General features: G+C 45.8%; 1 long non-coding RNA gene across 1 annotated transcript; it reads left to right on the plus strand.

Annotated features, from left to right (window-relative positions):
* The first annotated feature begins 9954 nt into the window (after window positions 1–9954).
* On the plus strand, window positions 9955–11892 carry LOC121098408. Its single transcript, XR_005831263.1, has 4 exons — window positions 9955–10037; window positions 10778–10944; window positions 11110–11343; window positions 11795–11892. It is a non-coding gene; the product is annotated as an uncharacterized LOC121098408 (long non-coding RNA).
* Window positions 11893–12179: the final 287 nt, after the last annotated feature.

The raw sequence follows: 12179 nt of genomic DNA on the forward strand, positions 1-12179 counted from the left end.
GAGGGTACGTTCTGCAATGAGCCAGGCCTGGCTGCACCCCAGGATTGTCCCAAAGGGCATTTTTGCTTGGCTGGAAGTTCCTTGCCCCTTCCATGTCCAGCGGTAAGAATCAAATACGGACTTGTCTTTCGAGTAGTTCTTTTCAGCAGGCTTCCAGTCCCTTGGCAGGGGGCATTCACTGGTTCTCTCCCTTTGTGTAGGGAACTTACGCAGATGTAGTCAGGGCAGGTTCATGCAAGCCCTGCCCAGCAGGCATGTACTGCAGCACGGCTGGTCTGACTGAGCCAGAAGGACATTGCCAGCCAGGATATTACTGCATTCTAGGTTCCAGCACCTCCTCACCTGTGAGTACTGAATATCTTGCATTGCTTCAGACCTTTTGACACTACAAAAGCTTTCATAAACCATAGTAATTTTATTTTTATTTTCCTCGCTTCAGATAGGGTTTGCATTTGGAGATCTTTGTCCACAAGGACATTATTGCCCTGCTGGCACAACACACCCTAAAGAGATGCCGTGCCCTGCTGGCACCTGGAATGGACAGAGAGGAGCCCAGGATGCAACTTGGTGTCTGCCTTGTGCCCCTGGGTTTTTTTGCAATATGTCTGGCCAGGATGCTCCTGTAGGACTTTGTGCACAAGGTGAGACAAAGCCAGAACTTCTTTAGCTGCTTAGAAATTAATTTGGTTTTGACTGGGAGACAGGACTCAAATGCTTTCTGCTTGAAGGCTATTACTGCACAGGAAGAGCAAAGACTGCAAAGCCAGAGGATGGTATCACTGGAGATCTCTGTCCTCGAGGACACTTCTGCCCTGCAGGCTCAGCAGCACCTTCTCCCTGCCCCAGCGGAGAATACAGTAATGCAACAGGTCAGGAACTGAATCTTTACAACTTCAGTGTGACTTGGAAGAGGCAGAAACACAGATCCTATTTTTTGTCTGTCTCCAAGAATGTCGATAGCTGCTGGCTGTTACGAGCATTCAGTGTTTGGGAGGTGAGGCAGAGGAAGGGGTTTGGGAGTGGTGGGGGTGTTTGGGCTTTTTTTCCTCGTGTCAACACGAGAAATGTATTTCACCGTGCAGCAGCCGGTCTATTAGGATGGGAACAGTGACACTCGGTGCACAGAAAGCGAGTAAGCAGTTAAGCAGATGTCCTTGCGGTTCTGCCTGCCGCCTAATGGCGAGATGTGGCGGTTACTGGCACTCTGGGGCTGGTGGAGTGGAGTGGAGAAGCTTGCTGAATCAAACACGTTGGGGGGAAGGTACTTGTTTGAAGGCCAGTTACTGCAGGAGGGCTTGCAGAGGAACTGCATTTCAATTTCTGTTTCTTTAAGTGACCAAGCATCCAGAGGGAGGCTGTGCACGTGGTATTTTTCTTCTGCTTCGTTACGTGGTTCCTTTCAGTTTGGGTATTTCCTTCACAGGTCAAGACAAATGCTTTCCTTGTCCTGCTGGGTTTTACTGTTCAAAAGGACTAAGACGTCGCTGTCCTCCTGGCTTCTATTGCCCTCAGAAAACTGGAATAAGTTTTTATCCTTGTCCTCCTGGGACTTACAACCCCTCCTATGGACTCAGCCTGGCTGAGAGGTGTCAGCAGTGTCCTGCAGGTGAGGAAGTGACCGAGGACTCTGGTTGACCGTGTAGGGCAGTGTCTACGAGGGTGATCTCCTGCACATGTATTTTCCTGATTCACTGATGGGTATCTCACTTCTAAGAAATGCAAACATAAAAACACACAAAGGAGGTTCCTTGACCTGCTGATGGTGTCCCCCATTGAGCCACAGAGGTTTTTTGAGGCTCTGAAGAAGAGTTTGGTTGACACTTGGGGTTTTCCAGAGGAGCATGATCTGAGTTGGAATGTGGTTTTGTCCCAGTTGTGCTAATGCTGAGGCTGTCTCAAAGTTTTCCCCTTTGCCTTCCAATCAGTGTATACAGCACAGCAGTTCTCCTGTTTTTTCTCCCAGTTTGCTAATACTCTTTTTTTTCCCTCCAGGAATGTTCTGTGGAGAATGGGGATTATCCTCTCCAAGTGGTCCCTGCTGGCCAGGGTTCTTCTGCACAGCAGGTATTGAATTTAGCGTTCACAGGGCAAAAAGGGAAGTAAAAAAGTAGGAAGCTGTGGCCCTTCAGGGGCTGGGTTTTATACATTCTCTGTGCAATCTCTCCCTGGCTTTTATAGCAGAGTGCCAAGATAGTCCTGAGCAATGAAGCTATGTGATAAGGTTGTACTCAGTCACATCAGAAGTTTCTCTAAATACTTTCTTTCTGAGGAGTAGGACTTAGGAAAAACTAGAAGTAGTAGACTCCCGCAAGTTGCTACCATAGGAACTTGACTGTTGTGAGCAAGTTTCCTGGCAGCTTTCAGCCACTGTTGGGTTAAAATAAAGGTTTGTATTTGGAAGGACAAAGGACGTTAGGAAGGTAGTAGCAACTTCGTTCAGTCCTTCCGCACCGTATTCAGTAGCACTGAGTTTTCTCTGTGCTGCACGCTGCAACCGTGTTGCTGAGGATTAGCATTTGATACGTGTCACAGAAGCATGGGATGTGAGTTTAGGTGATTTAATAAGGATCCCAACATTTTGTTTTCTTTTAAGTAAGTTACTATGTCCTTGAAATTATCCAGAGAAGTCTGACATGAGAGCCACCTGCAGGAGCCGAAAAAACAGACAAATACATATTTTATGGAGGCCTAGCTCTCTGGTTTTGACTGTTCTAATTTGGCAGTTTATGCCTTCCTCAAGATTTCTTTCAGGTCTTCACCAATTCCTGTGCTCTCTGCCAGGCAGTTGACATGAAGGTTTTACCAAGATCAAGTCCAAATTTAAGATACCTTTTAGATGCATTTCAGTTTAAAGGAAACGCCAACAGATAACTGTGAGTGTTGTTTGCCATGCCAGTGGAAGGGGAGCTTTCACTAAAAACAGGACATCTTTTTTGTTTCTAACTTTCTATTTTCCAACTAGCGTGTAGGCCTGGAGACTGCTCTGAAACAGCAGTCAACTCTCTCTGAATCCATAGTTTGCTATGTGGGTGACAGGTCTTTGAACTCCATAGATGCTCCCAGTATTCTCACATAAATAAAATAGTTTCTGTACCTACTGGCCTGTTCAATGAACAAATGGTTCTGGGTTTAGTGTGAGAGACGGGCGTCTGGGATCACTTTTAGTCCTAGTTGCAGCATTGGGAACTCCTGTGAGCTGTTCTCTTCTGGGTATCACTTTTCCTGCCTATACGTTAGAGATTGATGATACATGCTAGAGCAGGATTTTATGAGCTGTAGTTAAATCTCACATTCTCATAGGGGCTTAGAATTCATTGTATAACATGTGGTCATAGTCTCCTTCCTTCCTAACACACCAGCTTTTAGAGCAGCAGGTCTACGGTGAAATAAAGTAAAAAGGCAAACCATCCAAATGTTTCTGTTCTCTTATGGTACTTGCTTTTAATTATTCCATTCCACTGTAGATTTGTTTGCTTTATTGTAGTAAGTAACAATCAGCTGCTCTCTTCTGTCAAGTATGGAAATGTTTCTTTAGGCATGGGGGACAGGCCTGCCTATAAATAGCAACCCGTATCTTACCTTTGGTCTATCTTCTTCGTGTAGGAGCAAGTGTCCCAAACCCTAATGGAGCCACAAACACGAGCACTGGTGGCCCGTGCCCACCTGGACACTTCTGCCCCACTGGCACGAGTATCCCACAGCAATGCCCTGTGGGCACTTACTCAGATAGGTAAGCTGGTTCTTGGTTTTGCTGATGTTAATTTTTATTTTCCTTTTCTTTTTGGTCTCTCCCTTAATCCTTTAAGCAGCAGAGCGCAGCTCAGTAAGGCTCGTTAGACACATCTTTGCATTGATCATAAAGGCTTCATGGTGGTTTTCCCTTGGCCAGAGGTGTAGGCATCAACAGTCTACCTGCTGGATTTGCACACTTGCCAGCAAACAGCCTGCTTATGTCCCTCACCAGGCTCTACAACTGGCAGGACTCCAGCTGCACAGTGTGTCCATCTGGCTATTACTGCAGCTCTGCCGGCCTCACAGCACCCTCGGGACCCTGCTCAGCTGGGTACTACTGCCTGTCTGGAGCTTCCTCGCCATCACCACCCGGTGAGCTGCACCAGCTGAACGTCAGTATCTTCATCTGCTGTGTCACATAATTAGGGGCTTGGGCAAAGAGTAGCTTTAAAAAATGTCACCTTTTCCCCCAGTATTCTTGCCCCTGCATTAATTTTGAGGTATTTGTACCAATGTATACATGCCAAAGATGAAGCAGCAGTTGGCTCACTGATCTGTGTTATCAAAGGAGATACTACGAAAGTTACAGGTGTGTGCCTGTAATGGATATAGCCCGATTCCCCTTGTCATTTTATTGTGTCTTGGAAATAAAAATTTCCAGGGAAGAATTCCAAGTCCCCAGCAGACAATTCCGTATTTTCCAGAATTCATGGTGTGTGTGAAGCAGAGTGTTTAGAAAGCTGATCTGTTAAGTATGGTTTGTTGTGGCTTTGCCAGTGAAGCAAGGACAGAAGAGACATGGTGACACAACATTGAGTAACTTCAAAGCTGGGATATGGTGGTCATTCTAGCTAGTGTTGTACATCCTCTTGATCTCTCCTGGGATCCCAGAGGAGACAAGATCCTCCTCAGCAGGGTGTTAGCGCCCTTTATTGGTGTGTCTCCTTTCTCTGTCCTAGGTATGTGGGAGAAAGGAGGCCCTTGTCCTGTGAGCCACTTCTGTCCTGAAGGAACCAGCTTTCCCTTACCCTGCCTTGCAGGGACTTACAACAACCTCACCAGACAAGCTGCATGCTTTCCTTGTGCTGCAGGCTACTATTGCCCAGCAAATACCACCAGCTACAGTATGAATCCTTGCCCAGCTGGCTTCTACTGCCCCAAAGGTGAGATGTGGGACAAGTCGATACATTGGCCAGGCTAAAACATCCTTCTTCAATGCAAGAGATTATCTCTGTGAACAAAAGGTTTAAGTGTCAATCTGGTTCTTCACAGAAAAATAAAAAACAACCCAACGACATTTTTTTAAACCATAGGTATGGCTGTTGCTTAACCCCCTCACAGGCAAGCTGAGCAGTGCCCTGCGCCTGCCTTGGCCATGAAGGGCAAGCTGTGCACTGTGTAGACCAGCAATGAGATAAACTGGCAGTGGTGGCGTGAATCAATACTGCAGGATTAATAGCCAAGATATTTATAGTTCATGAAGGATTCTTGCTCCCTTTATTCCAAAGGAACCAGGTTTGCTACCCAGTTTCCCTGCCCCCGGGGCTACTATAACCCTGACCCCATGACACAGAGCTTGGATAGCTGCCTGCCCTGTCCACCTGGGCACTACTGTGGGAAGGAGAACTTGACAGCTGCCTCCGGGGAGTGTGATGCAGGTGAGTCTGGGTCGTTTGGCTGTCGTATCGCACAGCACTTGGGAGCAGTACGTTTGGGAGGCTGATGCTTATATCCTGCACCTTTTATCATAGCCTTTCCAGCCTGCTTGCTTGATTCACTTGCCTAACTGTAGTTTGTAACTAGATGCTAGTAAGATTGAAGACACCCTGGGCATCCACCTGACTTCCATCTGCTCGTTCAGGTGGGCCCAGATTTCATGCGTCTGGTAGTCACAAGCAGTCATCTCTGCATCTGCCGTTCTGAACCTGCTTAGGCAGCTGAATTGAGCCTTGTGAGAGTAAAGCAAAAGTATGGAACTTAAAGATGCAAGATCTCTTATCATCTTTGTGGTATTATATAGAAGCATCATAGAACATACTACTGCATGGAAAATTATGCCATGATGGTGTTAAACTTTGGTGGTGTTAACCTGCCCCATATTCTGTGTGCTTGCAGTTGTGCCATGCAGACATGACAGGCAAAGCCATCCCAGCTGGTTTATTCGTGATAATTTCTGGGGCTCTGTTATTGCTGGAGCTTCTCAGTCATGTTTTCTGTTCTCAGGTTGGTTTTGCATCTCAGCTGCTTGGACCTCACGGCCTTTTGATCTGGATAACTACACCAATGCCAACTGCCTCTGTCCAGCCACTGCCACTGGAGGGAAGTGCATAGCTGGTTTCTATTGCCCCAAAGGAAGCCCGGAGCCTCTTCCTTGCCCTCCAGGGTTTTACTGCAATGCCTCAGGTTACTGTCTTTGGAGAAAAGGAGTGATCTGTTGTGAGGGGAGGAAACCAAAAGCGTTGTATAGACAAGGAAATGTTTGCTATTTCGGAACACATTAGAGGACCCTAAAAACCTGAGTTTGCCCAGAATTTGCTGTGTGACCTTGAATGAGTCACTTTGCCTCTGTGGCCATGTTCCACTCTTCAGAGGACCAGTATGAAAAATCAGGGTCTCCCGTCAGACTCCTCTGTATTGTCTGCAGATGCTGAGATACTGACTGCTGCTTCATTTCCTCCTACTCTTTTTCTGTCCCGTCAGTATTCTTTCAGTGTGTTAAATAGGAGCTCTTTTTATCCTGATACTTCCATAGAGCTGTAGCAGTGCTTGCGAGATGCCTTTGGCATACCCTAGAGGGAGGCTGGGGGCGGTTGTTTTTCCTGCTTTTCTCCCTTAGTGCTTCGAGTGCTGTTATCTTCTCTGTCTTCCAGGTCTGTCTGTCCCCAGTGGGGAATGTACCGCTGGGTTTTACTGTAAAGGTGGAGCAGCTCTGCCTAAACCAACGGATGGTGTGACTGGGAATATCTGCCCTGTGGGGACTTACTGCAGTAAGTATCCAGCATCAATCGGGACTAAAAATACCATGTCGCATAATATCTCAAATACTGAAAATTTCACGTCATAAAATATCCGAAAAATCAATGGGAGATTTTGAGAGCATGGTGGTTAACTTGTTAGGGTCTGACCACAGTGCCCAAAGTCCCAGATTCTTCTGTTCTTCCCCTGGCCTGTTCTTTGAAAGTGGTGACATATTGGTCTTGATGCCTCAACTCATCTGTCTTTAGAATGTAATTGGCTTCACCTCTGTTTCCTTGGTAAAATGAAGCTAGTAATGCCTGTCCTCTGCCATGCAACGCTGTTTGATCTATGAGTGAAAAATAAGACTTTAGTGATGCTGTTTCCATGCTGCTGTGCATCCATCCAACCCTGAATGCAGCAATTTCATTCATTTTTCATTTCTGTCTTGCTCATGTTCTCACAGCTGCAGCAGCAGCAGTGCCCAAGCTCTGCCCAGCTGGCACCTTTTCCAGCCTCCCAGGGAGGAAAATGCTTTCAGAGTGCCAGCCTTGCCCCTCGGGCTTCTATTGTGAGGTACCTGGCCTCAGTGCCCCAACCGGAGAGTGCTGGGAGGGTAAGTCATGAATAAACTGCACTGCATTGCAGATTGGCAAAGTCTCTGGGGATGTGCTCAAAGGAGCACGTGTTTGTGTGTATTAGGTTCAGAATAAGTGTCTTCCTGTGAGTCACTGTTTTAGAGTGGAAAAGCCAAAGGTGAAAAAGCCGTTCACTTGCTGGGAGATCTGGCAGGAGTCAGAGGGGTGCTGTAAACTGCACAGGCACCCAGAAAATAGGAGTTACATTTTCACAATATCCAAATGTTGTTCTGTGCATCTTTCTTACAAGAGATGACTGCTCATTATTGACTCTTGAGCCTTCCTATGGATGAAAGTTTAGAGTCTTCATGCCTGGCTTCATTTTCAATGGTTTCATTCTCTTGGCTGGAGAACAAATTCTGGCTCTGTGTGAAAAAAAACCTTAGAGGTTAAAGCAAATAATTCAGATGTGAAAGCAGAAATAGTAATGTCTGTGTATTCGAAACAATTAAAATACTGGCAAGGGGAAACCTTTATTTGAAGAGTTTCAATAACTGAAAGGAATTAGAGATGAGTGCTGTGTCCCTAAGTGTCTTCCTGTGCTACCTGTAAGTTTTACTCTGTGTTCTGGGGACCACTGGGTGGTAAATTTCCTTCTAAAGAGTGCAGCAAGTAGAAAGCTTTGATGTGTATTTGTCCCAGCAAGACTATGATTCAGATCAATAGTAATTTAAGTCAGCAATAGATTAATTTTTTGATTGGCCAGTGAGGTGCTTTGTAAGCCTGGGAGAACCTGTTCTCTCCTAATGAGCAGCACCTCAATAGCTAGCGTCTCTCAGTGACTCATTTAGTTTTCTTTCCCATATTTTCACTGCAGGTTATTACTGTGACAGCCAGCAAGGGCCAGTTATTGATTTCACCCTTTACCCGTGCCCGCAAGGTTTTTACTGCCCGCCAGGGACAAACAGGAGCACTCAGTACAGCTGTCCCGCAGGAACCTTTGGACCAAGGCAAAAACTGAAAACTGTCAAGGAATGTCAAAGGTGCCCACCAGGAAAATACTGTGGATTCTCTGGACTTGCTGCCCCAACAGGTGTGTTTGCTGTTCTTCTGAGTATATGTGCTACTGCTAGAGAGTTGTGTCAATGGCTGATGGCTAGTGCCAGGGAGTTAGGACTAGGGTTCTGGTCTCAGCTAAGGTGAACTGTCCCATTTTACATTCAAGAACTTCCTGAGAAAGAAAAAGATTCTTTCTTTATAAGCAAGAAGTGAGAGAGGGACTGCAGAAACTAGAATTCTGTGTATGATACCCCATCAGAAAATGCAGTGGGCAGTTTTCCAGTGTCAAACCTGTCTGGCATTCTTTTTAGAATTAAGAGGGTTTTTTCAGCCTAGTTCCCAAAGAACTGATCCTTTCACGTAAGTGATGCGCGTGTGATTAGGCTTAGCAGAGAAAGAGAGGACAAAATACGCAGCAATGATCTCTCTCTAGTTTTTTTTCAAGATTGTTTTTTTCACATTGGTGTTGATGATTTTGTTGTCACTCTTTTGCAAAGCACTTCATAAATTTCTTAATGTTTCAGGCTTCACTTAAGGATGTGTTGAATATGTGCCTAAAGAGAAATGTGTGCTTAAGTAGTTGCCCAATATGGAGGCAGTGCTCAGTCAAAGCTCAGTAAAGTGCTTTCCTATCTAGGAACTGTCAGTCTGGCATCTGCTGCTGATTCTGCACTCCTTACGGTTACAATCAGCTCCTCTGCTTGATGACCATTGCATCACTAATTTGTAGACTGGTAGTGGCTCTGCACGATGGCATAGCAAATGATTATTTCAGTCTGTATTCTGAAACTTGCATCTACCTGCCTATTATTTTAATATATCCATGGGGTTTGTATATGTTATTCTGTTTTCCAGGAGATTGTGCTGAGGGATTTTGGTGCAAAAGCGGTGCCCAAGTAAGAAACCCTCAAGACGGAGAATCAGGACTTCCTTGTCCTCCTGGTCATTATTGTCCTGAAGGTATGCTTTGCTAAAGCATCATTTTTCTTAATTTGTAGAAAGCATGAGGTGGCATTTCCCTCACTCTGGTGCAACTGATTTTGCCAGGTGCACCACTTCCATCACCGTGCCCTCCTGGCACGTGGTCTGGCAGCGAAGGCAGTGGGCGTTTGCAGGAATGCCAGCCTTGTCCTGGGGGATATTACTGCAATAGCTCCGGGCAGAGGGCCCCTTCAGGACCATGCAGCCCAGGGTAAGTAGAAAAGCGAATGCATTTATGTACGCCGTTGTAAAGAAGAGGTGTTCTACAAGGGGTTTTCTTTACCCTTTTGAAATAAAGAGAGCGTGTTCCTGTATTCACGGCTGCAGGTACTACTGTGTCACTAGGGCCCAGACCCCAACCCCCACTGATGGCCTCTCAGGAGCTCCGTGTCCAGTGAGTCACTTTTGTCCTCTTGGATCCAGGAGTCCAGCTCCATGCCCCCCTGGCTCCTACATGCCACACACTCATGGAGAGAAGTGCCATGCTTGCCCAGAAGGTGAATACTGTGTGTCTGGTGAGAAGGCACAGCCGTGTCCCCAGGGTGAGTTAAGGTCACACTTAAATGTCTGTCTTTGATTTTCCAAAGACTGCCGATTCTGATGTGTGTGTGTTTTTTGTTTTTTTTTTCCAGGCTATTTCTGTCCCAAGGGCACAGCTCTTCCAATTGCTTGTCCGGCAGGGTCCTATAACCCTTCACAAAGGCAAGGCAGCTGCCTCCCCTGTCCTGCAGGGTAAGAGTTGTAACAGCTTAGCATTATATGTATGACTAAGGGACTGTTGGAAATAATTGTTTATTCAGTCATCATGGAGGAATATGTGGTGGGAAAAACATTTATTTTACCACTGTAAAGCACTTGTCTCTGTGAGGAAGCAGAGCAACTATTAAGCTCTGTTTAGCAACGCTGTACAGTTGATTAGGGAACCGGGCAAAGCCCTAAACCAGGTTACAACTACACTGGAAAGGAATTTAGATCAGAAGGCTCTTCAGAGCAAGGAAACCATTGGCACCATAAAGTTTTTTCCGTGTCTGAAGTAGTAGATGGTTCCCTTGGCAACAGGCTGGCATAGGCCCATGGAAGGGAAAGAGGATCTTGCGTATCACCTGATGCTGAGCCTGCCTTTTCCTTGGGGGATTCCTCTCCAATTACTGACTGGATTTGACCTTGATTAACTTTTACAAGTTGATGAATCACAGCCTGGATGTGTTATGACTCAAGTTAAGAAAATTATGTCTCTGTGGCTTTTGCAATTATGCTATCAATTTGGCATATGAGGAAACAACTGAGAATGTAGTAATATGCATAAGCAGGTTTCTTCTGTGGTCAATACAGCACAGTGCAGCAGCCACGTTAGCCTAGCTAGCCCCACTGTTATTATTCGAGTACTTGTGGATAGAATATTGCTAGGAAATGTCTTTTTTTTTTTTTTCCTTCCCCCACTTTTGTTTTTTTTAAATCTCTCTTTGGACCAGGTTCTTCTGCCCCAAAAATTCTTCTTCCTTTTCGGAGAATCAATGTTCAACTGGCCACTACTGCCCTACTGGTACTGCTTCTGCAACTCAGTTCCCATGTCCTAAGGGGACTTACAACCCACAGACTGGAAGCAGCCTGATGTCTCACTGCACCCCTTGTGACCCAGGTAAACAGCAAATAATGGTGACAGGAGAGTATATGAAAATGTGTATTGAATGCCCTTGAGCTTCAGTGGTTCAGTGGATGAACTGTGTCAGTATGTAGCTTGCTCTCAAGTATCTTTCTGGATTTTTTTTCTGCCAGTACTAATGGCATTGCATCGCTTTCTCAGGGCACTACTGTGCGCTTGCGGGGCAGTCACATGTTACAGGACCCTGTTTGGCTGGATTCTACTGCAGCAGAGGTGTTTCTAGTCCAACACCTACAGATGGTCTTCTGGGGAACGCATGCCCAAAGGGAACTTACTGTCCTGTGGGCTCTGCCTTTCCACAGCCGTGTCCTCGTGGTTATTACAGCAACTCAACTGGGAATACTGGGATCGAGGACTGTCTCCTATGTGATGCAGGTACAATACTGAAAGAAAGGATTAGCAAGATTCTAGCCAGACACCAGCATTTCTAGGGCTCCTGAGAAACTTTGTGGTTCTGTAGCAGACAATGACAAACAACTGCTTTGTTGGAGAGAGATGTTAGGCAGAGCATAGAGAGACTAAATCTGCCACTTTCCCGTGTAAGGGGATACTCGCAGTGAAGTGCAAGCCTCTGCACTGTGAGCTTCCCTTTCCACCCTTTCCCTAGATGCTTTGGTACTTTTGAGGTGATACAAGGAGTGCTGTTTGTTCAGGCATGTAAGCTCTGTACTTGCAGCAATTCTCAGTACAAGGATTTGGGGAATAGATGTGGGTGACATCAAACATGATGCTTCAGTGATTGTTATTTATCACTATGTACTTGCTGTTGTCTGTCTTACGTGACCAATACCTTTATGGTCATTTTGTGGTGCCCCTTAATTTTAAGGGTATTTCTGCAATGGGACTGGACTTGTGTCTCCAACTGGATTATGTGAGGCAGGATTCTACTGTAGTGGAGGAACCATTTCTCCTAAACCTCCCAGGGTAAGCTGTGCTTGGGGTGTAAATAATGTAAAAATTGTAAAACAGAAGACCATAAGGTCACTTTAGTTCTTTTCCCCTGCATTAAACTCTCCCATACCACATTATCTTCTCTGTCAGGTGCATCTGGATTAATGATAGTGAAAGAGGCTAAAGGCAGAAAAATACACCTGGCCTTCCTTCAGCTTTTACATCTGAGAGGTGACCAAGAATAGCTCTATCTTTGCATATTGATGCTGCAAAGTAGAGTGGAATGCCATGTCAGATTAAAATTACAGAGGTTAGGAGTG

This window comes from Falco naumanni, chromosome 16, assembly GCF_017639655.2.
Source record: "Falco naumanni isolate bFalNau1 chromosome 16, bFalNau1.pat, whole genome shotgun sequence".
NCBI lineage: Eukaryota > Metazoa > Chordata > Aves > Falconiformes > Falconidae > Falco > Falco naumanni.